Source organism: Balaenoptera ricei, chromosome 4, assembly GCF_028023285.1.
Source record: "Balaenoptera ricei isolate mBalRic1 chromosome 4, mBalRic1.hap2, whole genome shotgun sequence".
Classification (NCBI taxonomy): domain Eukaryota; kingdom Metazoa; phylum Chordata; class Mammalia; order Artiodactyla; family Balaenopteridae; genus Balaenoptera; species Balaenoptera ricei.
Window position 1 is genome coordinate 140,061,394 of NC_082642.1, and position 23,069 is coordinate 140,084,462.

Below are 23,069 nucleotides of genomic sequence, written 5' to 3' on the forward strand. Positions count from 1 at the left end.
TTATTCATTGATTCCTTCCTCCAACATATATATTTTTCGGGGCCACAAAAGTTCTATGTGCCCAACAACAAATTACAAAACTCTCTGAAAAACTCGATTACCATGGAACCACAAGGTATTGTATTACTGTGCAATGTCACGTGTCAAAATAACATCAAATCAAATCAAATTTTCTTGATACACTTTGCTGTTTTATCATTAATATGGCATACATTACTTATTTCATTTGTTATGTTATTTTGTTATTGTCATAAAATTTAACGTAGATCATTTTTTGATCAACTTTTATAAGTTTGTGAGACTTCTTTATACTACCTATGTTAATTCAATTGTGCATGATATCATATGTGCTTCTGCTGCTACTCTGTCATAATATTGGGGAATACAACTGAATTATTATAAAATACTTTAACAATTAAAATAGGTGGAAAAGCAGAAATACCTATGTGCCTTAAAGAAACAAGCAAATCATGGACTAGTGAAAAAAGACAGCCAAATTTAATGAATTAGAGAACATTAACATTGAACTTAATTTTCTAAACTAAAATGAAAAATACTCCCTTAATATCTTATGTGTAAAAAGGCTATATTTGTCAAAGTACATCTACATATACAATATGGAGACACGTGCTTTATTTTCATCACTGGGGTTGACTGGATAAGCTGACAATGATTTGGCTGATAATGAGCAGGCAATTTTAGATGAAGTGCAATCAGTCAACAATTCATATAACATTTCAGACCTTCCCTTCTCAGAATATTAAGCCAGACAATATGGTGGAGTTACTGAACATGCTCATATACGAAGTAAATTACTCTAATGACATAATTATGTAACATGAGAAGAATTTGAAATGAAAGTAATCATTTTGTGGTTACTTCAAAGGCACTTGTATGAGAAAACAATACATTGAGAACTAAGGCAGAGAACCCAGTAACTTTATTACTTTAAAATTATCTGACATTATTTATAGTTCCAATAAATTTCTTAAATAATAATATATGAAAACACAGACTTATATCAAATATTATATTGTTGTCCTGAAGGGAAACATATCTGAAAAGCCAGTACGTTTTTGATGTACTCTTAAGTCTAAAATCCTTTTATAGATATTACTTTTCCATTAGAAGAGATGATTTTTGAAGTTATAAATACATATATGAGAGCAAACCTTTTTTATTTTCAATCTGTATACACAAAGATATCACTGTTGTTTTTGTTTTCTTAAATCATCATGTATCATTCCTGCTTAAAGCAGTTAATTATCTCCTAGGTATGACTAAATTGCTCTTCTCCTGAAAATAAGTTGGTCTTGCTTGAGAAGTAATATTAAGAATGTTAAAATATAATTAAGTTCAGAAGCTGATAGAATCTGAAATTTAATACTGTTTTATAATCAAGGATTTCTAGTAAAGTGGTGGTACACTCTTTTGCAAGTTCATAGAGACTGAAGAGTGTATTAAATAGAGTTGACCCTTGAACAATGTGAGGTTAGGGGCACTGAGACCCCACACATTAATTCATGTTTAACTTTACAATTGGTCTACTGCATCCTCAGTTCTGCATCCCCAGATTCAATCAACCTCGGATCAGGTAGTACATATTTATTGAAAAAAATCCATGCGTAAGTGGAGCCACACAGTTCAAACCTGTGTTGTTCAAGGGTCAACTGTTATATTAAATAATCTCTCATTTTGACAGATTAACTTGAAATAAGTAAGCCAGTTCCACATATATTAAGTCGTTCCTTCTTTCCACAAGTAAGACCACATATATTGTTCCAGACACTGTGCTTAGAGCTGTAGACTCCAAGAGGAATTCAATGAAGTACCTATTCTCAAGGAGCTTATTGTTTAATGGCAGAGACAGTTTTATACACAAATTATTATTAAACAAGTCAGTACTTCAGAGGTAGATACAATTTAGGAATCTTCTGCATTGTCTGCACCAGAAGACAACGCAATATTGCAAAATACAACAAAACTGTGAAGTAGGGAAAAGTTAAGCTGGATGCTTGTTTACTGGATTATTTTCACTTCCTGCTTATCAATCATATTCAGGTTGAAGAAATTCTGAATAATTCACAAATTATATTCAGTCAGTAGTTGGAAACATGAGTGTAAATTCCAGAGACATGTCTGAACTGAGATATGGTTTTGGGAGAAAAAATATACGTGAATGACAAACCCAGTTCACAACTTGTTAGTTTTGTGAATTTATGAAAGACGTTTACTTAGCTAAGACTCAATACCTTCAACTAAAGATAGTGATACTAAAAGTAGGCTGCAAATACATTAAGAGTCCCCCCCCATTGACCAGAGGGGATTTTTCCGTCACCTTGTATCTGGGCTGCCTTTGACCAAAACAATGCACCTGAAATGAATGGATGCCATGTTAGTTCCAATCCCAGACAACTGGCAGCAGCAACTTGCTCCTTAGAAGCCCTGAGTGACTGTGTATAAACAGTGACCACCCTGCTGACTCACCACGTAGGAAGTTCAACTGTCCAGTCAGAGAGGCTCTGTAAATACATGAAGACGGGTGGGGGTAAAGATGAGTCTGGCCTTCCCTCTACCCAATGACAGATCAGTCATGTGAATAAAGCCATTGGGACTCTCCACATAAGACCAGCCACCAGCTGAGTATTACCTAGCTATGTCAGGTAGAACAAAAGAATTGCTCAGCACAAATGTCTAACTCACAAAATCATAAGATATAAAAAGGAAAATTTGTTCACTGTGTTTTAATTAAAAAAAAAAAGAGCATCTTGGCTTATTTTCAGGGATATATAAGCTAATATATTTGAAAGTTTAACATCATGATGGAATCCTTAGCAAATTTACTTCTTAATGAATTCGTTGGTCAGTATTGTTGTGAATTCGGTAGAGTAGAAAGAGCACAGAGTTCTGAATGAAATCTTAATCAGCACCAATGTTACTAGGTTGTCAGCAAAAGCAGAGACAGAAAGAGAAAGAGAGAGAGACAGAGAGAGAATAGGGATCATCGGAAGAATGAGCAGATTTAGAGAAGTCTGATGTTTCAAAAGTAAAGAAGGGGCACAATTAGTTAGGCAGGGAGAGAGGTAATTCCTGATACTATTGAAGAGCTTTGGCTATGAGAGAAAAATAAATGGGAGGGGAGGAGGTAGAGATATTACATATAGAGAGTGCAGTCCTCTCTTTTTTTTTTTTTAACATCTTTATTGGAGTATAATTGCTTTACAATGATGTGTTAGTTTCTGCTTTATAACAAAGTGAATCAGTTTTACATATACATATGTTGCCATATCCCTTCCCTCTGACAAAGAGAGAGAGTGGCATGGACATATATACACTACCAAACGTAAAATAGCTAGCTAGTGGGAAGCAGCCGCACAGCACAGGGAGATCAGCTCTGTGCTTTGAGGGAGATACAAGAGTCCTCTCTTTTTAAGAGTGGATGAGAAAGAAAATAAAGGTTAAATGGGGATAAATATACATTTTTAAAGATAATACCAAATCGGTCTCCCATCAAAGTGAGAACAAGGATGTGAAATGAAGAAGTAGTTCTACAGTAATCAAGTCAGTGTGGTATTGGCAAAAGAGCAGAAAAACAGATCAATGGAATAGAACAAAAAGTCCAGAAATAGACCCACATAAATACAATCAACTGATTTTTGACAAAGGAGAAAGGTGATGCAAGCAGCAAAGATAGTCTTTAAAAACTTCTGTTGTATTTAACACACCATTGTAAAGCAATTATACTCCAATAAAGATGTTAAAAACAAAAAAAAACACAGTGGGATGTAAAAAAACAAAAAACAAAAAAACAAAACTGCTGTTGAACAAATGGACACCCACATGTAAAAAAGTGAATCTAGGTAGAGACCTTACACTCTTCACAAAAGTTAACTCAACATGGATTACAAACTGAATGTGAAACACAAAACTATAAATCTCCTAGAAGATAACATCTGAAAAAAATCTAGATGTTCTTGTGCTAAGTAATGACTTATTAAATATAACACCAAAGGCATAATTCATGAAAAAAAGAATTGATAAGCCTAACTTCATTATAAACCTAAAAATTTCTGCTCTATGTAAGAAACTGTCAAGAGAGTGAAAGGATAAGCCACAGATAGGGAGAAAATATTTGCAAAAGATCCTTGTGATAAAGGAATGTTCTCTAAAATATCCAAAGAACTCTTAAAATGCAACAATAAGCAAACAAACAGCACAATTAAAAATTGGCCAAAGAACTTAACAGATACCTCACCAAAGAAAATATACAGATGGCAAATAAGTATATCAAAAATCATATGTCATCAGGGAAATGCAAATTAAAACAACAGATAACACTATACATCCATGAAAATGGTCAAATATGCAACATTGATGACACCAAGTGTTGACAAGAATGTGAAGCAATAGGAACTCTCATTTTTTGCTGGTAAGAATACAGACTGGTAGAGCCACTTTGGAAAATAATTTGGCTTTTTCTTACAAACAAAACATATCTTTAGATATGTTTCAGCAATCAGGGTCCTTGTTATTTACTCAATGAAGTTAAAAACTTATGTGGACAGAAAAACCTACACTTGGATGTTTATAGCAGCTTATTTTGATTGCCAAAACTTGGAAGCGACTAAGATGTCTTTCAGTAGGTGAATGGATAAATAAACTGTGCTACGCTCAGACCATAGAATACGTTTCAGTACTAAAAAATGAGCTATCAGGCCAAGAAAAGAGACATGGAGGAAACTTAAAAACTTATTACTAAGTGAAAGAAATCAATCTGAAAAGGCTACCTACTGTGTGATTCCAATATATGACATTCTGGAAAAGGCAAAACTATGGAAATGGTATAAAGATCAGTGGTTACCAGGTATTAGGGGGAGGGAGGGATGAATAGGTGGAGCACTGAGAATTTTTAGGAGAGTGAAATTACTGTGTACGATGCTACAATGATGAATAGATGTTATTATACACATGTCCAAACAGAATACACAACACCAAGAGTGAACTCTAATGTAAGCAAACTATGGACTCTGGGTATAGTGATGTCAACGTAAGTTCATCAGTTATAGCAAATGTACTGTTCTGGCGGGGGATGTTGATAATGGGGGAGGTTATGCACGTGTGGAGGCAGGATGTATATGAGAAATCTCTGTACCTTCCTTTCAATTTTGCTGTGAACTTAAAACTGCTATTTTATAAAAACTATCTTTTTAAAAAGTAGTAGTTCTACATATAGTGTATATGACTCATCTTGAGTCCTGCCTCACATTCACTTGGCTCATTTTTAAACTGGGATTGTTGCTGGAGCAAGCAGTGGCATGCCTGAGTAAAGTGACAATACCTACGGCCTCTGCACTGAGTATCTCCTGCTTTCTTCCCCAGGGTCTCTACAGTATGGGTGATGATAAAACTGCTCTGGCATTCTGTGTCATGAGTAAACCTGAGTAGGATATTAAAACTCCTTGAGTTAAAGTTTGAGCATTAGGGTAAGACAGCCAATGGATAAATACTTTCCCTTTTTTTTTTACTGGGGAGATATTTCTGAAGTCTTTTTACTTGGTTCCTCACTATGTCCTCAAAAAGCTACCATAATATGGGATAAAACTTTTCAGGATGTCACGATGTTAGATAATGATGAAATGAGAATTCCACAGAGTAGAGAGGAAAGATCTTCAAGAAAAATCTGATTGGGAGGTATCCAGTAAAAATATAAAGCAGTAGGCTGATGGAGAAGATTAACTGTGGGTGAAGGTCTGCCTTCAGTTTTCAGACAAGTTTGCAGTTGATAGCCTTAAAAAGCATTAAAGAAGAAAACATTTTAATGCCAGCATTGGATAAAGATCTGAGGCAGAATGTGACCAGTCTCAGGCTGAGAGAGTTGGGGTACAGTTAGTTAGTAGAGAATACAGGCTACTCTTGTGTTCAGAGTTGCAATAAAAGCCTTGTGTAAGCTGACAGGTTTTAGGACATTTGTAGACAGGTAGATGACCTCTGCTCTAGCTGAGGTTAGCAAGGAGTGTTGTGGGGTGAGATCTTGGGGATTTTAGTAAGGGAGAAAACATGTTATCAGTAGACAAAATAATTTTCGTCTAAAGATACATTTTACCTAATGATATATTCTCTGGTGTAGCCTAACAAATAAAAAAAAGACATTTACTTTTCATAACACTCAATATTATATGATTATAACACATCATGTAGCTAAAATATTTGTAACCATGTTATTTTATAGTGATACCATGCATTTCATCCACAACTTGCAACAATGCATCCTTGGAGAAATACACTTGAGGTTCCAAGTCAAGATGGTATCTCTCGCAATTCAAATTTTAAAAGGGTCTTCTACTCCAAGCATCCTTAAAGTGGTGTGTTATAATCTTCATACAACTCAAGTTTTACTTTTAAACTTAATTAGCCCAAATATATATATTGATGGAACGTGTTTAAGAACTCAAGCTATCTAGTAATGAAGGCTTATTTCTCACTACCAGGCCAAAAAAAAAAAAAAAAAAAATATATATATATATATATATATATATATATATATCAACCAACCAACAACCCAAAACTCATATAGCTGTTAATGAAACAAAGGTTAAATAACAAAGAAGAAGAAAGTGATGAAAAGTGGCCTTGCCTGTATAAATAGCTGCAGAAAAGGCTTGTGTTCTAGCCATCAGACTAGAGTCTAGTCAATTTAACTGCATTGTTTTTTTCTTTCTTCTCTTGGTATTTGTCTTCAAAATTAGACTTTTCTACTCTCTTTTAAAATATATTGTAATATATATTATCGAATTTTTCTCTTGTATTGAATAGAAGTTGTTTTGGGATAATTCAACTATTTCTCTAATAACTTGTAAAATGACAAGAAATACATTTGTATGAGATCAAAATTCATTTAGAGAATAGATAACACCTGAACTTTGTGAATTCTGAGACTAATATATTTTGAAATAATGTTGAATACTAGTAGGGGCTGTGTAATTTGGACTTGTAATTGTGTGGTTCAGGAGATACGGTGTACCTAGCAGCTTCCCCATAGCTGTCTAAGGGTTTCTCCCCTATTATTTGCAGACAAATACAAACCTATATAAAGCCTCTCTCACAGTTGCCCATATACTGCCAATGCTTCTCCAAAATTAGTAAGTAACTGAAACAATGTCAACCAACACCAGGCCAGTCACTAACTCTGTGGTGGTTTTCAATGAGGACATTGCTCTAATAGGAATAATAGTTAATGAGTAGGTCATTGAAATTCTCCCATGGGACTGGAATTATAGACACTGTCATTAGCTGTGATAAAGTTAATTTATATACTGGAATCCACAAAATAGAGGCCACCCTAGTAACCTTGTCTGCGTCACAAATCTAAACCTAAGTCTCTACGTCACAAATCTAAACCTAAGTCAGCCAGCACATACTGGAAACACCTGTCAACGAATCTTTTTTTTTTTTTTTTAGATTTTTTTTTTGATGTGGACCATTTTTTAATATAGATTTTTAAAATTTATTTATTTATTTTTGGCTGCGTTGGGTCTTTGTTGCTGTGCACAAGCTTTCTCTAGTTGCGGTGAGCGGGGGCTACTCCTCGTTGTGGTGTGCAGGCTTCTCACTGTGGTGGCTTCTCTTGTGGCAGAGCATGGGCTCCAGGCATGCAGGCTTCAGTAGTCATGACTCGCAGGCTCAGTAGTTGTGGCTCGCGGGCTCCAGAGGGTAGGCTCAGTAGTTGTGGCACATGGGCTTAGTTGCTCCGTGGCATGTGGGATCTTCCCGGACCAGGGCTCGAACCCGTGTCCCCTGCATTGGCAGGCGGATTCTTAACCACTGTGCCACCAGGGAAGCCCTGTCAAGGAATCTTAACATAAACCAATCACTAACCTCCAACTCAGCTTTAGCTAGCTTACCTTACCCTAGAATATAGTACCTGCTGGCCTCATAAGGAAACCCTGACCTCCTAGCCAATCATGCCCTGTTTCCCAGTTGCCTCTTCTAACACTCTAGAAAATTTGCTCTTGTTCAAAATCCCTCAGGAATAGTGCTCCACTGCTTGTGAGGCACTGTACTCACCAATCCATGGATTGTTTTCCCTTAAATGAAAGATATCAAACTGGTTACTAAATTGTATTATTCTTGTCACTTGACTTCTGATAGATAGAATAGAGACAAAAAGCAGCTGAGCCTCACTAATAGTAGATCTCCTGTTTACAGAGCTGGTTCCTTATTTAATTAGACTTCTGGTTCCAAATTCATGTGTTTCTATTCTTTGAGTCACCATTTCTCTCTTTTCCCCCTTCTATCTTTCCTATCCTTTGACATTAGTAAGGTTCTGGGATCAGTTTCTAATATGTGTGGGTCCTTCCCCATACCACCAAGGAGTTCTCAGACACCAGTTCAGTGTACTACAATTCAACTCGATTCTGACACTATCTACCAGGAGATTATGCCAGATCTCACACGTTAAAGGCTCAGTCCTACAAGACTATCTTCCCCCAACCACCACTTTAGACTCCAGTCCCAAGTCCAGGTCGTTAACTGTACTTCTGACTGACTAGTTATAAATCAGAGGTTCCAAAGCTAGAATGGCTCACAGAACTCATGGAAACATTTCACTTACTAGATCACCAGTTTATCATAAAATAATAACTCAGGAAAGACCATATGGAAGAGATGCACAGGATGAGGCCTGGGGAAAGGGAGTGGAGCTTCCATGGCCTCTCTAGGCCCGACACTCTTCCCAAGTCTCCACGTGCTCACCAACCCTATTCTTTATGGGATTTTATGGAGGCTTCATTACACAGGCATGATTGATTAAATAATTAGCCATTGGTGATGGAACTCAAGTTAGAGCTCCCTTCTTTCCCTGGAGGTTAGGGTGGGGGAGACAAAGTTCCAACTCTGTAATTACATGGTTGGCTCCACTGGAAAGCAGCCTCCGTCTTCAAATGCCTTCTTAAAGTCACCTCATTATCATAGCAAAAGGCACCTTACGGCTCTCATCACTTAAGGAAATTCCAAGAGTTATAGGAGCACTGTGCCAGAAACTGGGATGAAAACCAAATATACATTTCTTATTATATATCACACCGGGTATATTTTTCTCTCATTTCCTATCATCTGCAAAAACAGAATCATATTTTCTGTTGCCAGTTAAAGAGCGTTGCTTGCCATCCAGTTCTACAAGGATGAAGTCACTAGCCACTGCAGTTGCTGACCTTCAGCACACCCTGAAAGGAGTTCAGGGTGGAGATCAGGAATGACGCACTCTGTGCTCTGGGAAAACTGGCAGAACAGGCCTCCAGTTAGGTATTTGCAGGAGAAAATTTAGTGAACCCCAATTCTTGCATCTTTCCATACTTAGAAAAGTACTAAAACCATTAACTAAGATATATGTTCCTCTTGATTAACAAAACCTTCTACCAAGATACACGCTTGGTTGTATATAACCCCTTCACCACAATCACATATATACTGGCCTCCCTGCCTTACCTCTTCAGAACAATTTCTCAGAGCTATGTCAGAGGCCTCCCAGGCTATACAGTCCTCAGTAAATAAACTGGACTCACAACTTTTACACTGTGTGTTTTTTAAGTCAGTACTGTGTTTCCAAAGACAACAAAGAAATATAGCACTTATTGTTTGAGGCAACCAAAATATCTAGTCTTATTTCAAATATGTTTATCAAACAGAGTTGAAGGGATTTCACTTGTGGACTGAAAGAAAAATGTATAATGTACGAGTTGTGAGTTTTAGTTTTCTTCTGAGACCTTACTGAGGACTATAGCCTGGGAAATAGCTCCTCACCTCTGAGGAACTGCGCTGAAGAGGTAGGGAAACAAGCAGTTTATATACATATATATACTTGATTTTAGCTAAGGAATATGTGAGTCACAAGGAACAGATATCTCAGTTAATGATTTATGCTTTTTCTATATATGGGAAGATGTAAGAATCTGGGTTCATTAAAATTCTTCCTGAGATGTATTTAACTATCTAAGGGACCTGTTTTTCCAAAGCACAGAGTGCCTCAACACGTTTTTCATCTTGAATTCCTTTCAGGGTGCACCGTCAGTCAGGGATTGCAGTGGCTAATGACTTGATCCTTATAGGACTGGAAGGTGGGCAACATTCTTTATTTTACACACTATAAAATTTACTGTACTAAATATCTTAAGAATTTGCCCATTGTTTTTTTCACATGTATATATGACCTTCACATTAATGGAATGTGACCTTTGCATTCATGGAAATTTTTTTGTAGGCTGTGTTTTTAAAATGGAGATAAGTATATTTTAAAAATTAGCTGTCCAAATATCTACAAGAAAATAATACCAAATTAAAAATATAACTGAGTTTCACAGGGAAAATTGATTTAGTTTTTTTTCTTGTTGGCTAATATAAAATACGTCATTAATTCACTCAAAACACGAGGTCATGGAAAATAAAATTAATAAAATGCAACAGTACAAATTATTTTTCAGTTTTGTATTGCAGTCTGTAAGCAAGAAAAATAGTTAGAGAAACAAAAGCAAAACATTTCATCTCACCAAAAATCACTTTTATGTAAGAGGTAAAAAGTCACAACTCATTATAAAATTATACTCATGTAATTGCCAGAAATAACCCCATTTATTCAGAAACATAGATATAGTTTAAGAATATTTTTATTTAATATATTTTAAATCCTGTTTATTTTGTGAACATTTGACAGTTTACACTTGTATTTTTAATGTGGAACATCTTTCTAATTCTGGGTGAAGAGTTGGAACAATTAGTTTAAATTAATTTTAATCTAAATTAGTAATTCCTCCTAGGTTATAAATTGTATGACTCCTATGGCTTTTCAAAATATTCTGTAAACTAATAAAAACCTAGAAGTTAGAACATTTCCAGATACATATGATGAAATAAAAATTTATATTCTAAAGCAAGTCAAGGAAAATTAAACATAAAATTTTTTCTCTGCCTTTTGGCCTCCTCTCTCCCTTCTACTATGCATGTGTATCTGCATTATGCATTGGCCAAATCTCCCCAATGGTAGAAATACCCACTCACCCATAAAGAGCAATATTCTCTTAGCACCAACAAGGCAACTCCTAAGGAGATAACCTTCCTTCTTAATCTTGTAAGGGGCCAAAATGACCCAGGACTCACTTCTCACTTTGCACACATTGATCTGGATTATGTAAACTGTCAATAATATGTCATTTAATGTACAACCCTCTGTCTCAAAAACTTATATAACTGTGCTTTGACCTCTAATGGGTGGAACAGTTCTCAGAGCTTTCTGAGAGGCTACTTCCAGGTTATAATTCTCTATTTGGTTTGAATAAAATTTTCCATTTCTTTCTTAGATCAACTGATTTTTTCATCAACACATAGTAGGTGCTCAATAAATATTTGCTGAGCACAATTTCCAGCACATATGGTTACATCTTCTTATTAAATGAAAGTTTATTGCAATCCTAGGCCTAGAAATCCTTTGCCACCTCTGGTTTATGAAATCAATAAACTGCATAATTTGCCAGAATGTTTCTGTTACATTTTGACATAATTCTTGCACCCTTATCAAAGGAATGACAGAAACAGTATTGTTTATAACAAACAATACTTTAAAAACGGATAGAAATTTATACTTTTTATTTGAATGAGAAGGACATTTAAACGTCTACTCTGATCAAATGAAAAACCTTTAAAATCAATTACAAGTCACTAAGTGAGTACTAGCAGAAGACAAAAACAAAAGTTAATAATGCTCTTTTAGAGCAGCAGTAAACATTTATAAAATACAGTAGAGAAAACTGTATTCACTGTAAAAGCTAAAAAACATTAAGAAATTCAGAATCAGTGATAAAAAATATATGACTTGTATATGAAGGAAGATACAACATTTGTTAAAAGAAAATCTATATTTTTAACATGTTTGGGAAAACTACAGCCTACATGTCAACGTGGCTTGCTGGCAGTTCTACCTTAGATGGGCAATCATCCAGTCAAACAGCTTGATCAGCAAAGGCACATACTCTTGGATTGATCAACTCAAAGAAATTAACATGCCAGTGGTCTTTCTTTTCTTCTGTCCTCCTTTTTTTCCCCCCAAAGATAAATAACCAAGGGCTTAAACCTTATGTTCACAAAAGAGGAAATACATATAACTGCATTTTTTAAGGAATAAATTTTTAAAGAATTACTACCTCTGTATCTCAAGTTAGTAAATATATATATAAACATAAACACACATATATATATGCATATATATGTGTACATATATGTATGTATGTATATGCTAAAATGGAATTCTCAGTGCTGGTAAGAATGTATTGAAAAGGGCAATTTAAAATAACTGATAACTTTGCCAACGTGGTGCAAATTAATAAACACTTTGAAAAGCAATGTGTGAATGAAACTGTATGGTTCTATCACATTCTTCAACACAGTTAGGCCACAGATAGGACTGTGTTATTGGGGAAAGTTGAATATAGACATTTTATCACAGAGTATTTGATAACAGAGAAAAAATGGGGAAAATGTTAGTTCGAGATGGTGTGTTAAATAATCAATAAAATGAAGTTCATTAATATAATTTAATAACATGGATAATTGCTAATGGTACATATTATATTGTTGACCTGAAACAAATAGACTGATAGTTATTTCTTCAGCAAAAATAAGGGCATTCAGCGTCAGCAAAGAATTGCAATTCTGGGTCTGAAACTGTGGTGAGCCACCTGCAGGCCCCTACATAGCAAAAGGAGAACCCTTTTATAGAGGCGAAAGGAAGCTGGGAAGGCTGTGGTAAACGACAAAGAGTCCATGGCTTTTTATTAGCTGAGAGTTTTATTAGCTTTCTGCTTCCTGTTGGGCTCTGCTACCTTTCCAGGGCTTGAGAGGTCTTCATTCTGGCCTCCCAACTACTTAATTGAGGTTTCTGCTTATTAATGTTTTTATAATGTGAGACAACACCCGAAGCAAATTTTACCTGATGTTCATTTTTAATGATGTTTTAGGAATTGTAATTGATCTTCCCATTAGTACTGGATGTTCTCCTCAAGAATTTTCACAAGATATGCCAGTCAATAAATAATGAAGTCAAGATTTTAATGTGGGAAGGCAATTGACCAACTATCCCTAATAAATTCAGTTCTCTTTGTCATTTACCACTCATAACAGCTACCACTTAGACTCCCAAGTAATTGACAGTCACTAAATCATGAGCAAAGATACTGGAATATGATGAGCTTGGGTAAGCAAATCCTGCTTATTTATTTACTTTCTCCATGGAAATAATAAGTAAAAGTAGCTACTGGGCCTGGACATACAATGGCAAATCTTTACTGTAGTTTATATGTGTCACCTTCATCCTGCTCAGTAACACCACATTCTCACCACCCCCATTTGTTAAATCACTCACTTTCCTTATGGTGGAAGGAGAAAAAGGTGAAAACAAGGGTTAAATTATCTAGTAGGCACTTCCCCCAAAGAGTAGAAGTGTTGGCAAGTAGTTCCCCTTGCAACAAAACCAAGGAATGTGGCTGAATTATCACAGCTATTTTTCCTAGAAATGTATTTTATTTAAAAATACATTAAAAATGGGCAGTAGAACTGAAAAGACTTTTTTTCCAAAGAGGAGATACAGATAGTCAATGGGCCATCATAGTAACATTATTCACAATTCATTGCAGCATTATTTACAATTGCCAAGATAGAGAAGCAACCTACACACACACACACACACACACACACACACACACACACACAATGGAATACTATTCAATCATAAAAAAGAATGAAATTTTGCCATGTGCAGCAACCCCGATGGACTTGGAGGGCATTATGCTAAGTGAAATAAGTCAGACAGAGAAAGACAAATACTGTATGATATCACTTATATGTTCAATCTAAAAAATACAACAAACTACTGAATATAACAAAAAAGAAGCAGACTCACAGATATAGAGAACAAACTAATGGTTACCATTGGGTTGGGAGAGGGGCAACACAGGAGTGGAGGAGTGGGAGGTGCAAACTATTGGGCATAAGATAGGCTCAAGGATGCATTGTACAACACGGGGAACATAGCCAGTATTTTGTAATAACTGGAAATGTAAGGTAACTTTTAAAAACTGTATAAAAATAAGAAATTAAAAAAAAATTAAAATACATTAAAATAGAATTATATATAGACAAATAATAAACAACTTCTCACTGAGCAAACTTTGGAATAAAGAGCTGCTTCTTTATACTGTACTGTACTTTTCAAATTTTATACATTGAGCATATTACTGCAGTAAGAGTCAAAAAAAATGGGTGTAAAAGCTAGTTTCCCAGCCAATAAACATATAAATACAGTAGGTGGGACAGCTTTTCTTTGAACAATTTTGAAATTGATAGTTACTTGCATTCTCCAAAGGATGACCTTAAAATCACTTTTAAACATAAAGCTTTTGGAAAACAAAGAATATTAGTATTTATTTTGCAAAAAAATAAATGCCTATAGCCTATGTAATGAACATATAATTAATTTATAGGGTTTCCCTTTGCATTTATCTGTATCTTCAAAAATTTGGAATGAAAATATGTGTATGGAGGTGGAACTTCAAATCATTTATATGCTTTTTTAAAGAATGCCCCCATCACTGTCAGGGGCTTGTTCAAATGTTTTAAAGATAAATAAAAGAAGCTGTAAGTAAGATGTAACAACACTTGTCAAATACTGCTATAACCTTAATCCACACCCTAAAACTTGTGGGAGTTGTTCCTTAGGGTAACCCTGGAGGAAGACTCTCATATGAAGGGCCAGTAGAAAAATACACTTTTTTTAATATGGTAAAAAAAAAAACTGAGGAAATAGGAAGTTGGTTATGTTCCCTAGAGCTCCTTCTTAAAATGACTGGTAGCAAAACTTTTGTTTGTTTGTTTTACATATTTGTGTGTGTGTGTGCACACATGTGCACATATGTGCTTTAATCTGTTTTACTATTTAAGATTGAAAGAAATTTAAAAAGAAATTTTGAATTTCTTTATCTCAATTCTGGGAGAATAACAAACTCAAACAGAAACTGGTAGCATAATTTTTGATTGAACATTTTTAAATGATGTTTGGGAAATAAACAGGATTTGCACAGTCAAGGTAATTTCTCCCACCATCAAGGAAATATGCAGAGTGGGAAAAAAAGATTCCCAAGGGTAAATTTTCTGCCATCAAGAATGATCTCCCTTTGAGAAACTGAAAGGAGAATTAGGCTCAATTAAACTGTGTATAGGTTATGCAAAGAGGATAATTATCTTGGTCTCTGCCACTGCAGTTTGGAATTGTAGCAGATTCTTATTCTACCCCAGTTGAAGATCAACTGGAAAGATGCCTTAATCATTTCCACATTTGAAAGCCCTTATTTTCCCTCCATGCTGGCAGCTTTACCTTAGATGGGTAATGCTTGTGCCTGTCCAGATGCACAATATGATCAACACAGGCACTTGCGTTTGGTAGATCAACATAGAGTAATTGGCATGCCTGTGATCTTCCCTTCTTTCTGTCCCTCAGCTGTGTTATTCACTAGCATTCTGATTATCTCTTTAGTAATTAAGAGAATGCCAGAAACTGGTCATTCTTTTCTTTAGTAAACAGGATAATGGTATGTAAAAGCTGAAGTAGACAACTAATATTTAAATAATTCTAATCCCCAGATAATACTCATTTTGTCCTGGATTGACAGCTGTTAGGCTTTTAATGGGGTTATTTAAAAAAAAAATCTATTTTCAGGGTATAAAATATGGTCAGGTTGACTCCTTGAAGAGTATCCATTAGCAATATGGAAGGAACCTCATACAGATGTGGTCAGTCAAGTCTGTGTTCCAAATACAAATGGCCAGAAGTGGGAAAATGTGGCTGGCACTTCCTATGAAGTGCAATGTCTCAAAGCCTGCTCTATGGCAGCACCAAGAGAGGTAACAAGACTGGAAGCTACATGACAGTTCTCTTAGCCTCAGACTTTGAAATTAAACTTTAGGCTTTGGTTGCATTGCTGAAAGAATCTTGTCAACCAGGGTAATATGATTCACTACAGCAAGTAATAGAATCTGATGACTGAATGAGACTTGGAAGTAGATTTCATCTGATTTAAAGAAAAAAAATGCGCCATTTCCTAAGACATGATCTATGTCCAATAAATCCTCATTTGCTAAAAAAACAATTGTAATGCATTACCCTTCCTAAGGGCACATATTTGATTCACAGAACAGCCTTCTTAGATGCCAGTATATATGCACATATGTATGTACGTATCTGTTGCACCAGAAACTGTATGACTGATTTACTTCTACTATTTCATTATATTATTTTAAAACATTAAAAACATATTTGTGTGGGCATATTTCTGAGTTTTCTATTCTGTTCTATTGATATATGTGTCTATCCCTCTGCCAGTACTATGGTGTCTCATAGGTATATAATAAGACAATATCAAATAGAGTGATAACTGTTATTTTATGCTTCTTTGTCAAGATTTTGTGGGTGTTTTTTTTTTTCTATTCTAGAGCCCACGTCTTTGCATATAAACAATAGATAATGTTTATTTATGTCAACAAAAATCCTTACTGGAATTTTGGTAAGAATTGCATTAAAATTGGAATCAATTTAGGGAGAGATGTCATATTTCCTATGTTAAGTTCCTTTCTTTTTAATATCCAATTAGATCAAACTGCAGATATATACTTCATCAGACACCTTTGGAAACATGGCTGTAAGGCTCCCATTTTCTAACAACTGCTTCCTGTTCTTCAATCTTAATTTATTCCCCATCCTAAAATAACTTAGACTTCTGTAAAACTACCTACCCATTGTACTGATTATTAACTATGCATCGACCTCTTTTTTTGCTGATTTACCTGGTTTATTTCCATGTAGTACTTTATATCAAATTAAATCAGCTAATAAAGACCCTATGAATTCTTGACTTCTATTATCAATTATGTGGCTTTTAACTGAATACTAATTAATTTTGTCATGGACATATTTGTTTATTTTGTTATAATTACTTTGTATTATTTTTTCCCTCAGTTAATGCCTAATCATTTTAATTTTATTCTTTTTTGTAAGAAAAATGTTCAAGAGCATACATTTTCTTTGATTACAGTTTTGGCTGGTTTTGATATGCTGTGTTTACTGCAAATTTTAATAAAATTTGTAATATTTGTTCTAAACTAATATTTGAGGAGATAACTTTTAGAATTTTAAAATTTAATTTGAAATATGTTATTGTTTTGCTTTTGGGGGTGGGCAGGGAGTTTGCACAAGATTTGTGGCTTCTACTCCATGGAATTTGTTGAGGTTTGCGTCATTACATAACATACAATTAATCTTGCTTTTGAGATGATTGCATATTCCCTCTTTTTTTGTTTTAAAATGATTTTAATATACATTATTACATATACTTCAAAATGTAGTATTCAACGTTATGTATGTTATCTAAATATTCTCTAGCTTCAACATCTACTCTTTACTTGCAAAAATCCCTGAATATATTAAGCACATTAACATTCTAGAGTAAGCCTCTATATATGATATATATGTATATATAATATATATATTAATTACATTAATATTGTATACAGTATTAATATACATATATTAATATTACAAATATATTCAGTAATATAGTCAATCCCTGCATATCTCTCTTCTTTATTATTTACACTAGGTATCTGTAAACATTTTTTGTAAAGGGCCAGACAGTAAATCATTTCAATGTCGTGGGCTATAAGGTTTCCTTTGCAACTGCTCAACTCTAACACGGTAGTATGAAAGTAGCCATAGACAGGATGTAAAGGAATGAGCATGACCATTTTCCAATAATATTTTACTTACAAAAGAAGCAGTGAGATGAATTTGGGTGAGGGGCCTTGTTTGCAGACCCCTGACCTACCTAATCATTCTGCATGACATAGGAGATTGCATGTGAAATTACACACCCACACATTTTCTTTTTTTATCTTTTTATGGAATTTTTTATAGTGAGCTTGATAATATACTCTTATTGAGTGGGATTATATAAATATATGAAAAGGTTTTTAATACGCATCCAAATCAGAATTCTGGTATTTTAAATATATTTTAGAAATATGAGACTAGCGATTTAAAGCCTAAAGTGTTTTGTTTGTTTGTTTGTTTACTTGTTTTGGAGCCCTGTCTTGTACAGATATGCACATTTATTTTCAAACCATTTATTCCTGTTTGTTAGTTTGTTTAAATCTTAATATTTCCAAAAGCAAATGATGTTATAGTGATCACTGCTGACCAGTCACTATTCTAGGTGCTATACACATAGTAATTGATTTATTCTTCATAAAGCCCTTGGGCTATTTATAATTAGAAAATCCATTTTATAGATGAAGAAATTAAGGCTGAGGTTCAAGCTCATTCTGCCTGGCTGTGTCCTTAATGGCCAAAGTGTATAATCATTTCACTTAATCATTCATCTGCTAAACAAACATTTTTATTGATCACATACAATTTAATTTATGTGACATCTTATGCACATGATCAGAATGGTCATGGTCAGATTCTGGTCATTTTACCATTTTCTGATCCAGAACAACTTTGTAATGGATTCAAGGAAAGCCAAAAGGATTATTAAAGTATTAATCAAATCAAAAGATTTTTAAGATGATCAAAATTTTTTAGGGGGATAAAAGTGAATTCTGCAATTTGATTTGAATATACAGCAACAAAATGACAAAGAATATTACCAGTTCATCTTCATTTTCCTGAAATAAGGAAAGAAGCTAAACGGGTCAATAACAAATTTTATTGAAACCTACTGAAAAGAAATTCTATTGAAATTGTATAACACAGAAGATTTGGCATTTTTTCTTCTGTAGATCAATTGAACAAAAATATCTTTACTTAAAAGAACGTAATTAGATGGCCTCAAAAGATCTCCTTCTAATCCTTTGTCACTTTGCAGCATAACTGATAAAAACAATAATAAAAACTTTTGTATCATCTTTTTATTAATAATAATCTTAAAATTATTTTTGAAATGTTGGAAAGTTGTTTAGAGCTCCTTAACTATTTTAGGCCCCAAGGACATCATTTAACTAAGGCTTCAGTGTACTAAATGGTCCACAAGTGGCCTTAACAGTGTAAACTAGGTTCCAAAATTGCCTAAGGAGTCTCTAGTGAATATCTGAGCTGCTTAGAGGACATGGCTCATTAGTGTTTTGATTTAAAAGTTTCCATAATCCAAAACATGTAAATTTTCACACATAAATCACTTATAGAATTTTTGTTTATATGTGTTTACATCTCTTTATTAAGGAAGCCAAAGGGTGTATAATTCTGGTTTCTAATAAAGAGATGAATAATAATTGCATGTGGGCAGTGACAGATAATTAATGATACAAAGCTTAAAATAGCATTAGTAATAAAAAAAGTAGTTAGGTTTAGATTTAACAATTGTAATGTTATCATCTACTTCTCTGATCATTTTTTCTCTACTGCAAAATATATATTCAAAATATTTCACATGTAATAAAATTATTAATAGCAATCCTTAATAAAAGAGTGTATAATCTCATCACTGGTAAAATTAAAGAGTATAAATATGTATTACAGAATGCTTTTTTAAATGTTTTATAGATAGAAAAAATATATATTTTTAAATTAATAAGCTTAACAAAAGTGATTTGGCAAAGGTCCTGGGAGAAATATGCTATTGGATATTTTCCCCAAATGTATGAATTATTAATAGAATAAGATTAATTGTTCAACATTAACATTATAATTTATTAAACCCACAAGAAAAGAGTTAAAATAATTTCTAATTTTTTAATAAGTAACTTTTATATAGGTTTAAGAAAAAGACAGTCTTCTACTATATTACCCAAGAAAAAGAGTTCAACACCACTGAAGTGGCTATACAAGAAATGTTAAAGGGACTTCTCAAATCAAACAAGACCACAGCCAGAAATATGAAAGTTACAAAATACAAAAAATCTCATTGGTAAAGTCAAACATACAGTAAAGGGAGAGGGTCAACCACTTATGATGCTATTAGGAAACTTAAAAGACAAAGTAGTAAAATCAACCGTATCCTCCATAAATAGTTATGGGATATACAAAACAAAAATATGTAAAATATGACAAGAAAAACATTAAAAGTGGGAAGGGGGAATAAAAATGTAGGATGGTTAGAACTGGTTTGAATTTAAGAGATCATCAACTTAAGATAATCATATATACATTGTTGCATATGAACCTCATGGTAACCACAAACCTAAAGCCTATAACAGATATACATAACATACATAAAGAAAGAGGAATCCAAACATAACACTGAAAATAGCCATCAAATCACAAGGGAAGAGATCAAAAGAAGAAGAAAGGAACACCACCACCACCACCACCACCACCAAAACTACAAAAACAACTGGAAAATAATAAACAAAATAGCAGTTAAGTATATGCCTATGAATAATTATTTTAAATGTAAATGGACAAAACGCTGCAATCAAAAGACATAGAGTAGCTGAATAAACAAAAGAAAACAAGACCCATGTATATGATGCCTACAAGAGACTGACTTCAGATCTAAAGACACACTAAGAATGAAGGTGAGCAGATGGAAAAAGATATTCCATTCAAATGGAAACAAAAAGAAAGCTGGAGTACTTACGTACATCAGACAAAATAGACTTTAAAGCAAATACTGTAACAAAAGACAAAGAAAAACATTACATAAAATAAAGGGATCAATCCAACAAGATATATAACAATTGGAAATATATATGCAATCAACAAATGAGCACCTAAATACATAAAGCAAATATTAATAAACATAGAGGGAGAAATTTACAGTAACACAATGATAGTAGGGGACTTTAACATGACACTTACATCAATGAATAAATCATCCAGACAGAAAATCAATAAGGAAACATTGGCCTTAACACTTTAAATTACATGGACTTCATAGATGTATACACTGGACCCTTGAACAACACAGGTGTGAAATGTGCAGGTCCATTTTTATTTATTTATTTCAGTAAATATACTAGAAATTTTTTTGGAGATTTGTGACAATTAAAAAAAAAACCTCAAATGTTAATGTTTCTAAGAAATCTTGAAAAATTTAAGAAAAAGTAGATATGTCATGGATACATAAAATATATGTAGATTCTAGTCTATCTACATATAAACCTATCCTATATAAGCATAAGAGTAATATTTAATATAAATTTAATGATGTGTTAGTTTACTAATGTTTTAAAACTGGGCTTTCAAAGATTACTTTACCATACTCTCATAATCAGAGAAACTGCATATTAGCTTATTATCACAGGTAACTTTTTTAAAAGTAATAATGTTTCCAATATTGTATTATGAATATTAATGGAAAACTGTATGCCATAAAAATTTAACTATTCATCCATTGTGTATAGGCTAAGATACCATGAAGAAATTGTATTGATTACACTGGGCTATAATAAAGCAATCACATTGTTGCTTCTTCCTGATCAATGAATGAATCATTATACCTGTAAATAAATGTGAATTTCTTTCTCACATTATCTTTTCATTTTTGATGTTTAGTGTTAGCAATGCATATAACATCTATAGTGTCATATCTTATAAGACAATGATGTAGGTAATGAAGACAATTTATAATATCTTGTAAACAGGAAATGTAAACTTATGGTATTCATAAATATAGTACAGTACTGTAAATATATTTTCTCTTTCTTATGACTTTCTTAATAACACTTTCTTTTCTCTAGCTTACTTTATTATGATAATATAGTATATGATACATATAACATACAAAATATATGTTAATTGACTGTTGTCAGTAAGGCTTCAAGTCAACAGTAAGTTATAAGTAGTTACATTTTGGGAAGCCAAAAGTTATACATGATTTTTAACTGCATGGTAGGTTGACACCCCTAACTCCCAAGTTATTCAAGGATCAACTGTACAGACATTCTACCCAAAAGCAGCAGAATACACATTATTTTCAAGTGCACCTGGAAATTCTCTACAATAAATCATATTCTAGGCTAAAAAAAAAGTCTCAATAAACTTAAGAAGATTGAAATCATATCAAACGTCTTTTCTGACCACAAAAGTATGAGACTAGAAATAAACTACATGGAAAAACCCTGAAAAAGACAAACAAAATATGCTACTAATCAACCAATGAATCTCTGAAAAAAATCAAAGAGGAAATCAAAAATTCCTGGAGGCAAATGAAAATGGAAACACAATGATCCAGAATCTATTGGACAGAACAAAAGCAGTTATAAGAGCAAAGTTTATAGTGATACAAGCCAACCTCAGGAACCAAAAACAAAAACAAAACAAAACTCAAATAAATAATCTAAACTTACACCAAAAGGAACTAGATAAAGAACAAACAAAACCCAAAGTTAGTAGAGGGAAAACAATCATAAAGATCAGAGCAGAAATAAATGAAAGAGACTAAAAATAATTGAAAAGATCAATGAAAGAGCTACATCTTTGAAAAGATAAACAAAATTGATAAAACTTTAGCCACACTCATCAAGAAAGAAAGAGGGCCCAAATAAATAAAATCAGAAATGAAAGAGATGTTACAACCAATACTTCAGAAATGTAAACAATTGTAAGAGATTAATACAAACAATTATATGCCAATAAAATAGACAACCTAGAAGAAACTGGATTAATTCCCAGAAAAATATAATCTCCCAAGACTGAATCTGGAAAAATGAAAAATATGAACAGAACAATTACCAGTAATGAAATTGAATCAATAATATAAACTCCCAATAAACAAAAGTCCAGGATTAAATGGATTCACAGGTAAATACTACCAAACATTTAAAGACAAATTAACACACATCCGTCTCAAGCTATACCAAAAAATTGAATAGAAAGGAATGCTTCTGAATTCATTTTATAAGGCCATCATAATGCTGATACCAAAATGAGACAAAAACATGACACACACACAAATTACAGGTCAATATCTCTGATAAATATAGATGCAAAGATCCTCAACAAAATATTAGCAAACAGAATTCAACAATACATTAAAAGG